Here is a 10,634-nt window from a genome sequence, read left to right on the forward strand (position 1 = left end):
TCATAGAAATTCTAAGAGACACCCTAAGAGAACATCCCCTAAAGGATGTTCTATATTCAGGACATACTCATCCTTACCCTCCATAGCAGACCTATTTCACTTTGGTGAGCAGGATTAATCTCTCCAGCCAGTACAGTAATTCTCTTTTTCCTATTGATTCAGAGGCATGAAGAAATTGAAATGACTGGCTGGTAGTCCTTTGTTCAGTTCCCTGGAACCATTGCTTGTCTCCTGGTGTACATACTCCTTTGTTTGGAGACCTCTAGGCTGCCAGACCATATGATCAGAAGGGCAAGAAGCAAAAATTTTGCTAGTAGGTTACATGGGTGATAGAGAGTGAGGCTACTTCTATTTCCACCCATGATTCCTGGAACCAGAATCCTGGCTATGGAAGAAACAGCACCATAGAGTAGTACACTGATTAAGTGCACTCCTACTAACATTGTACTTGAGTCTTCAATAGTTATTCCATGGTTCTATCAATTAAGCTGATTCATGGTGATGGAGAGCATGGTTAGGTCAGTGAATCCTATGAGCATGGACCTACTGGCTATACTACATTTGCCGCAAAGTTATTTCCTTAAGCAGAAGCAATGTTTGTGGAACACTTTGAGGGAGATAATGCATTCTATAAACCCACAGGCGATAGTATTGGCAGAATCATTGTGTGTAGAAAAGTCATATCAGTATCCAGAGTAAGTGTCTTTTCTATTAAGAGCAAACTACTTTCCTTTCTGTGATGAAAGTGGCCCAATGTAATCAAAACCACCAGATAGCATTTTGATCACCTTGGGAAATAGTGATATATTGGACACTGAATGTTAGTGTCTGCTGCTGACAAACTGGGTACTCAGCAGTGTTTGTAGCCATGTTGGCCTTGGTGACAGAAGTCCAAGTTGCTGAGCCCATGCTTAACCCCCATCCTCCCACCATGGCCACATTGTTCATTAGCCTATTGGACAATGAGCATAGTGGCTGAGAAAAAAGTCTGAGTGGTAACCATACCAGTCATCATATCCACTTAATTATAAAATCCTCCTCTGATAAAAATACTGTTTTACAGGCATTCACATTGGACACAAATATCTTCATGATTTTTTTCTCATTCAGAAAGTTTTATCTACATGCCTCTTCCTGAAGCCATTTAGTTTCTAATTTTCCAATTTTGTTCCACCCAAACTGTGAACATTCAGGCAAACCATTGGCCATAGCCCATGAATCTTTATATGAATGCATCTCTGGTCATTTCTCCTTCCAAGAAAAATAAACAACTAGGGACACTGCTTGAGGTTTTGCCCACTGGGAGGATTTCTCTCCATTATCCTTCAGGAATGCTCCAGAAATGTATGGTGGGTGATGCTCTCGGTATCCACTTTTGGGTGGTGTCTGTAAATTGTAAAACACCCTCTGTATATAAGACCTAATTTTTCTCTTCTTGCAAGGAACTCCCCAAGATGCTATAGCTGTAGGCAGGGAGAGAGAAGGTAAAGTGGCAGCCCTGGAGGCCATGGGCAATTTTAGCCACTTCTTCAGTAACTAACTTGTACCTTCAGTACCTACTAGAGCTAGATTCATATCACCACTTCCTTTTGATACTGTGCACACCAAACTGAATGGCTTAGTGAGTCGGATAGCACCCATTTCACAATGGGAAGCTCAGTTTCCATGGTAATTAAGTGGCCTGTAGTTAAGCATTTAATCTCTCCTAAGGTCTAGTGGCAGAGGAAAAGTTGTTTCTCAAAAAGAGAGTTGCAATCTGCAAAGGATAACAAGTTTTGTCTCAAAATCCCAAGTGTCTTTGCTGTGTTTCTCATATGTAGGCCTGACAAAGGTTCAAAGCAGCATCTCTACTTTCTACTGATGTTTAAAATGCCATTGGATATGCTGGATCATTGTGGCCCAAGTGGAAAGCAGCTTGCACAACAATCTGAGCTGTTACCAAGCTTACTTTTGTTCTGGTCCCCAATCAAAACTAGCAGCTATTTCAGTTACTCAGTATATGGGCCATCGTAGCACATCCATATGGGAAATAAGTTGCTTCAAAAGTCTTCAGAGATCAACTAAGCATAATGTCTCCTTTCTTCAGTTGAAGGGTCCAGATACAACAGCTTGTCCTATACCTTAAAAGGGGTATCTTGACATTGTCTTCTCCACTGGATGCTTAGAAGTTTAACTGATGTTGAAGGATACTGAATGTTGAATTTGCCCATCCCCTGACTTGGAAATGGCTTATCAATAAGTCTAGAGTAGTTGCTACTTCTTTTTCACTAGATCAAATCAGCATAAAGCCATAAAGTAGGGGATAATGCAATATTTTTTGAAAGGGTAGTTCAATTTCTTGAAGATTAGATATGACATAGAGTTGTAAATTTTCTATGCCTGTGTGGGTGTGGTGGGAAAATAAAGTTGTTTTGCTATTGAAAGAAAACTAACATGTATTAAAAAATACCTGCCAAATCCATAGCTGCATAAGAAGTTATGCTGGATGTGTTCATTTGTTCAAGCAATGACATGACATTTGAAAAACAGTTGCAATTGGAATAACCACCTGGGTAAGTTTATGAGAATCTACTGTCATCCTCTAATACCTATCCATTTCCTTCACAGGACATATGAGAGAGTTGAATAGGAATGGAATAGAATCACCTTCCTTCAAGCCTAATGGCAGCACTAATCTTCACATATATGTGTGAATGTATTTATGAACTCTCCAATCAGTGCCACTGTAAAATTATCTATCTTTTCAACAATAACACACTCTTGTTTATTATAGCCTTCTGATAAATCCTAATATCAGATTATTTGATTCCTCTAAGTTTATTCTTCTTTCTCATTTTTTTACAATCTTAGTACTTTCCTTTTCCATTAAAATTGTAAAATCAGCTTACCAATTTATGCAAATAAAACCTGTTTAAATTTAATTGGGTTGCATTAAGTCTATAAATCAACTTAGGAGTGAATTTAATTAATAAATTAATAGATTGGTTGTTCAAAACTGGGCCTCCTACCAGTTTCATATTTTTTTTAGTCAGATTCCATGGCTAACATTACCTATTCACTAAGTTAAAATCTGTGGTGTGGAGTCAAGTCATTGACGTATTTTCAAAATTATTCTAAAAGTGTTTTATGTATATAGTCAGATACTAGTCTGTAGAATAGAATATGATATACACAAGACAAATAAAGACCTTTAAATTCAAAATATATCAGCTTTAACTCTACAAGTCCTCTAGTATGAGATAGACTATTGTAGTTTTCTGTCTACTGCCCAACTCTTTCACTGTTACTACATACTTATAATTTTATTTCTTCTCTGAGATTCTTAATGAGCTTAAAATTTCTATGTCACTTAGAAGTGCAATACCTTACTATTTAATAAGAAACCTAGTGGTTTGGTTAACCAATTATAAATGATGCCATATTTTGTGCTTCCACATTATTATTATTATATTTTTTTTGCATGGGCAGTCTCTGGGAATCAAGCCCAGGTCTCCAGCTCAGCAGGCAAAGAATTCTTGCCACTGAGCCACTGTTACAGTGCCCCACATTATTTTATTACATACATATTTATGGAGTTTTTGAGAAATTAGAGGGTTCATATTCCCAGAAATAGGAAACTGTATTTCAAGAAATTCAACTGTATTTTAAGGAATTATTAACATAATACCACATAGTCAGTAGGAATTAGACCTAGGACTATGTACAAGAAAAATAATCATTTTTTTTCAGATTCAAATTCATTTTTTTTCCTATTTCAAATGGGTTTTTACACTGAGGGATCATATTTTGACTCAAAGCCAAGGCACACTCATGTATTAATTTGTATTATATTTTTGTTGTTCCTGAAATTTTCACTTATCATGGAAAAAATATATCATCTTGTTGCTTTTCTGTTGAAGAATGCAGTTGTTGTGTTATCTCCTTGGACATTCCATGAAGACTTTAAAACTAACTTAATAAACTGCCATAAATATCACCATGCATAATATTCACAATGATTGGACGTGGGTGACCAATACAGTTCCAGAGATAAGAGGAATTGTTTTTCATCACTTTCACATTATTTTAGAAACTATAACTCTGAATCTCAAACCAAGTATGAGCTTTAATTTGTAAGCTAGTAGTGTGTACTAGCTCACTGAGACTTCCAGTGAGCATAATAGAGAAAATAGAATGGTCTCTCTCTATATAAAGTCAATAGAGCCACAAATAAGAAATATACCTTAATTATCCACAAGGAAAATAATATTACAGGAGCAGTAGATTAGGGACTTTATTTAAATATTAAGTAATTTTTTAAAGAGATTGGAATTTTCAGTCACCTATTAAATGTATGCCATTATGATAGCTTAATTTTTTTCTAATAAGGAATTATAAATGAATTTTAAATTTAAGTTACAAGATGATATTTAATAAGTATATTAATTTGCCATATACCAAACCTGTGCATAACTTAAAGAAGAAATAGTCAACATATGGTTTACAGCCAGAAAGTATTGCTCAATGCTTTGGTGAAAAAATAATTGGTTTTTAAACACACTGTTTTATTTTAAGTAAACACAATTTGAATGTGATATTTCAATTTTATGTATTATTCACATGTAATCAAAAATTTAATATAGTACAATTACTTCAAAGCATCTCAGAAATAAGCATTCTGCAATAATACTGTATCCAAGAAGTTGTATAGCATGGGCTAGAAAATTTTTGCCAATATTAGTACTTTTTTTATTTGAAAAGATGAAGTTACTTTTCAAAGCTCACACTGCTAAATTTGAGATTTTAATGCTGGGTTACAGAGGTGCTTAATTGTTATCTTATCTGAAACTTGCCAGTGAACTGAAGGTTAGAGTTGTAATGTTGCGGAAATTTCTTCAGTGTGTGTTAGTCAAGATATATTAATTCCTTTAGTAGGCTATGTATTGACACATTTTTCAAAATTTACACAGATAACTTTATTTCCTTTCATGATACTTCTTCTTACCTTCCCAATCCTTGTTTTGTCCCTAACACTCCTAGGTAAATATTTCTGTATGTAGCCCATTGACTATTGGCAAAAAAGAGGGAGGGAGAGAAAGAAAGGTGTAGAGAAGAAAAAAATGAGGGATTTTTGAAAAGAAATGTATATTTGTTATGCCCAACCAATACATTGATGCATAATTAAAATACTGCAAAGCCAAAGATTTCATGCATTCTGCATTGGCAGGTGCTGCATAATAAACTTCTTTCTGGGAGTGTACACCAGCTGACAATTGGGCTTTGTTTGTGGCACCAAAAGGAAAGCATGGTGAAGTGTCAACAATCAGTCTTGGCAGTTTCACTTATTTCATATGCATATTTCTGCTGAAAAATATGTCAGACTCAAGTATGGTTTTATTCAACTACAAAAATATCTGTGCAACTTGTATCAGTATGTTAGTGTAGCACCTTTTACTTTTTTTGAGGAAACATGAGAAAAGAAAGTAAGACTATGCTGAGCAGAGTAAGCATTTTATAATAAATATAAAGGCCAAAATGTCACTTCCTATCTCTATAACCAAGTGAAATATCTTGTGACTCTCAGGATAATTAGTGATGTAGAAATCTACTTTTATATAACTGTGATGTTTGAAGCTGTATATAGCCCAAAGAAGATCATGTTCTTAAAGCTAATCCATTCATATGAGTGTGGATACATTAAAAGTAGGACTTTGGGTGAGTAGGTGTTAAATTGAAATGTGACCCACTGCATTCAGGGTGGGTCTTAATTCTATTATTGGAGTTCTTTTATAAAGGACTCGTATATAGTATAAAAGTAAGAGAGAGGACACAGAAAAAGCCTCAGAGAAGCTCTAAGACAAGGACACACAGAGAAGGTAAGAAAGGAAGCAACTGAAACTGGAAACTCTCTGTAACAACCATCAGAGAGAAGGGAGAGACCAGCCACCATTTCTGTGTGACTAGACATGTGACAGAGGTGGGTGAGGATTCCTTTTGATAAGAAGGTATGGTCCTGATGTCGTCGTGCTTTGGACATTTTCACAAGCTCATTCATTACTGTGAACTTGTAAGCTAATAAATCCTCATTGTATAAGTCAACCCATTTCTCATATACAACCTTAAAAAGTAAAACAGATTTCATAAGTTTTAACAAAATAAGGCAGATTTTGGTACCAGAAAAGTGGGGTACTGTGTTTGCAAATGTCAAATTCCTTGAACAGCTTTATAAATAGATAAGGGTCCAAAGGGTGAAATGTCATGGTTACACACTGTGTGTGCCCCAGAAAGCATCATGCTCATACAGCTACTCCATCTCTCTGAGCATGAGATGATTGTAACCAGGGTCTGTCAGTGAGTTTTGTTAAGTTGAACTGCAGCCCACTTCATTCAAGGTGGTCTGAACCCTCTTCATTCATGTCTTAATCCTTTTACTGGTGTCCTTTATTAAAAAAAATTAAAACAGAGAGAAGACACAGAGAAAACCCTTGAGAAGCTCAGAGATGAGGACCCACAGAGAAGCTCAGAAAGGAAGCCACTGAAACCAGAAACTAGAAACTAGAATCAAGAAGACTCAGGAGACAATAGAGAGACCAGCAAATGTCAGCACATTCCTGGCTATGTCACAGAAGTGTTGAGTACTGCTGGCAGCGGGTCTTCAGGGAGAAAACATTGCCTTTCAAGGCCTTGATTTTCATGACTCATGATTACAATGGCAAGATAATAAATCCCATTGTAGAAAGAAGATATTTCTGTTATATTGCATTTTGTCAGCTTTAATAAACTAAAACAGAAGAGTAGGGAGAGAAATAGAGGATTATAAAAGTAAATGGATGAGATAGTTTTACAATGATTCTAAAAGTTCCAGTACGTTCTCAAATAGGGATAGTAGAATCCCCAATAGATATTGTATTGACAAGTGTGGAGTTACCCAGAAAGGGTATATTTGAAGACAAACAATGAGTATGATTTAAAAAGAAATATAGAACTCCCCTTACTATTTAGACCATAGAAGTCTACAAAGAATGTTTCTTCAAACCTGATGAATTTTTAAAAGTCAATAATCTTAAAAACTATAACGTTTCATGAGCCCAGAAAGATCAAGTCAGAAACATCTAAGAAATTGATACCAAGGTGGCACAAGCCCCTCAAAGAAGAGAAGATGGACAAATAAACTATTTCACTTTTTTTTTTACTGTTTCACTTTGGACAGATAGTGGGAGAAAGATTGGCTACTGTATAAGTGAATTGAGAGAATAGAGAAAATTTTTTGAATCATTAAAACCAAGATGGGCTAAAGTGCAAACTGGGAAATGCACTGAGATATAGACTCAAAGGTTTTGCATTCACTCTCAATATCTTCTCTGCAAATCCTTGTGAGAAAAATCGGGGCAGGTTGGGAGAACTTCAGACAAGTTCATTATGCAACCTACAATTACCAAATATCCTTCTATTTTCTAATAAATGAGTAACTTCTATTAATTTACCAACAATTGTTTTATTCTTACTTTAGTTTGCCAAATGTTAGATAAAATATGTTGATACGCAGTTATGGAATTGCTCCTGCTTTCTGACAGCATCCATTTGAACAACGAACCTTGGCTTCTTTATATCCTCTCCCTAATTACCCAGGGCCTAAATCCTACAATGGTTTCTTTCTAAATCCCTCTTAGATAGAAACTGCTCATTTTCCTATGGCATGTGTTCTTCTTCACTGCACTGAGAAATAAAATCACATTGTTCAACCACAGGAGATTTTGGTGGTCTATGACTTAAGAACTTTGGTAATTACTAGGTTAAAATATCTAAGAGAGAGATCTGACAACATGCATGGATGTATGAATTATTATACCATTGGGGATGGAATCTATAAGACAGTGCCCAAAGCACACACACAGCATATGAAACAAAAACCTTCCATTAACAACAAAGATAAGCAGTAAATCATGAGGGCAGTCAGAGGATGGTACATATCACACAGAGTCCTGGGAATTATACCAATCATGTATATATAAAAAATGACCCAAACCAGAACAAATAAGAGATATGTTTAAAATTCCAAAAGATAATATCCACCTTAGCAATATTCCACACCTGTTGAAATAGCATTCAAATATAAAAACAAAATAAAGACTTTTACAAGGAAAGTAACACAGACACACTCAGAAATGATTACAGCCAGCAAACTTGTGGTTCAAAACTTTTCCATGCAGAAGGAATATGATAATAGAAGGAACTGTGGGTCTACTCAAAGAAATAGTAATATAAAAATGTACAACTGAAGGTAAATATATAAGGTATTGGATTATTAAAAATTATAATTGTTTAAAAACATTATAAAGCAATCATTCTGTTTTTCTCTAGTAAAGTAGAATATTTTTATAGAAAAACAGAAATAAAATAGAGTTGTGGAGAATGTGGGTTCAAAAGTCATACTGTCTGTGTTCAAGTGTGAACTTATCCTTGAAGCTGTTGCCTGACCATGTACAAATTTTGCAATCTCCCTTTGCCCCAGTTTCATGTTTTATAAAATTCAGCTATTCAAATGGCTTTATTGACACATTCTTCTAGGTATTGGAGATTCAGAACTGAAGATAATATGCAAAAATCTTGTGCTTATAGAGCTTTTATAGTAGAGAAACAGAGAGGAAATAAAAGGAATAAACAAAATATATAGAATATGAGAGGGTGGAACTGCTGTAGAAAACAAATGTAACAAGTATGGGGAATGGGGCCAGTGTGATTTTAAATAGGGTGGTAAGACCTGGTCTTGTGAAGAAAAGAGTGAGAAAAGATCCCTGCAGTTATCTTGGGGAAAGGAATTTCAGGAAAAAGAAGTGAAAAAGTCCAGATAGCATTAAGACTAATGAGTGTAGGGAAGTGTGAAAAGATCAGTGTAGCTGCTCCAAAATGAGAGTGACAAACTCAGTGATACTAGATGAGTTCAGATGAATGTGGAGGATGGATGAAATCATTTTGGATATGCAAGTGCTCATAAAAATATTTAATTTTTCTCTCAATATGATGGGAAACTTGTAGGTTATTTGAAGAAAAGTAGCATGACCCAACATACTTTATCAGTATCACTCTGACTTCTACATTGTGATCAAGCTTAAGGAGAATAAGACAGAAAGCAGAGAGAAAATAAAGAATCCTTCCTCAATAATTTAGAGAATGTGATGTGGTTCTTTGGGCAAGTGTGGTGGTGGTGGCTGGGGAGATATTGAGAAACAGTCACGCTCTGAAGATATTCTGCACAGAGAATCAATATGATATGCTCATGGACAAAACAAAAACTATTTGCAAATAAAAACTATTGGTCATATTTTGGTATATAATGTTCCTGTTTCATTGTTTACATCATTAATTGATGAAGAAATTACAATGCATAGAGTGAAATGGCACCAGAACAAAAGGATTTCAAATGTGGTAAAAGGGGAATTTTAGGTAATATTACTAAAATAAAAACTAAATAGGAGTATACAACACAAGCATTGAATCCTAATGCAAACCATGAAATAAAATGAACAACACAATTTAAATGATATTACCACACTAATTCAAAGTGTTGACAGGAGTATTTATTGGAGATCTGCAGTTTATGTATGATTTTCCTCTGAACCTTCAACTTTTCTAATAAAAACAAATAAATAAATAAGCAATCAAGCATTTTTATGGGACATCTGAACAAAAACTTAAAACATCTTCAGACTACATTTTACATAAACATATTATATGCACTGACATAAATATGGATAAAAGAGAAAAGGTACATAGCCTAGTGTTTTAATATTGCTCAAAGGCTATGTTACATATATTTAATAACAACATAATTGCTCACTGGAATATATTATAAGAGGGTATGGTATTCTTAATTTAAATAAATTTAGTATTTCCTGTACTGTCTATATAACTAAAGAATTTGTTGAGTATTGCTGCCAACACATATCAACAAGACACATTATTTTTTATCACATAAAAAAATTGATAATTTGATTTTAATCACATGAAAAACTTTGATAACTTAAGTTTAAAAAAAGAAATTACTGGCACTTATTGACATATCACAGAATGGTAGCATTTTCAAATATTTGCAGGTAGACACAAAATGCATGTTATTGCATGCAGATTTTTAACCTGATGAACTTACATAATTTCAGGTATTAAAATATTGCAGGATGAGCCACTTGATCTCAGCCATGTGCCAAGAAAACATTCATTTGTCAAACTGAGCTGACAAAGTAATAACTAAGCATTATACTGATAAGTGTAAAAATGAAAATTGCAAAAGAAGAATGAAAACAGAGAGAAATTTGGAACATGTATGTAATATAAACCTACACATACATACGTATTAATGTAGCAAACCATGAAAAAACTATCAAAAATGGTTAGGATATTTCCATTTTCTAATATTTAAAATATTTACCAAATTTTCTTTGATGGTCACATATACTTTTTACTATAACTGAATTTTATCTCAATATTTTTGACACTCAGATGTTTAAAGTGCTGTTTTGCCTTCTTAGCTGTATGTTATTAATAGGGCTAACCAAGAAGAGTTATAAAACACCAGTGAATATTTTCATAACAAACATATTATTTATTCAAAATTTTGCAATACTGTACTTACTCTAAAATTTTTCTGATTATGATGA

The sequence above is a fragment of the Tamandua tetradactyla genome, unplaced genomic scaffold (assembly GCF_023851605.1).
Source record: "Tamandua tetradactyla isolate mTamTet1 unplaced genomic scaffold, mTamTet1.pri scaffold_132_ctg1, whole genome shotgun sequence".
NCBI lineage: Eukaryota > Metazoa > Chordata > Mammalia > Pilosa > Myrmecophagidae > Tamandua > Tamandua tetradactyla.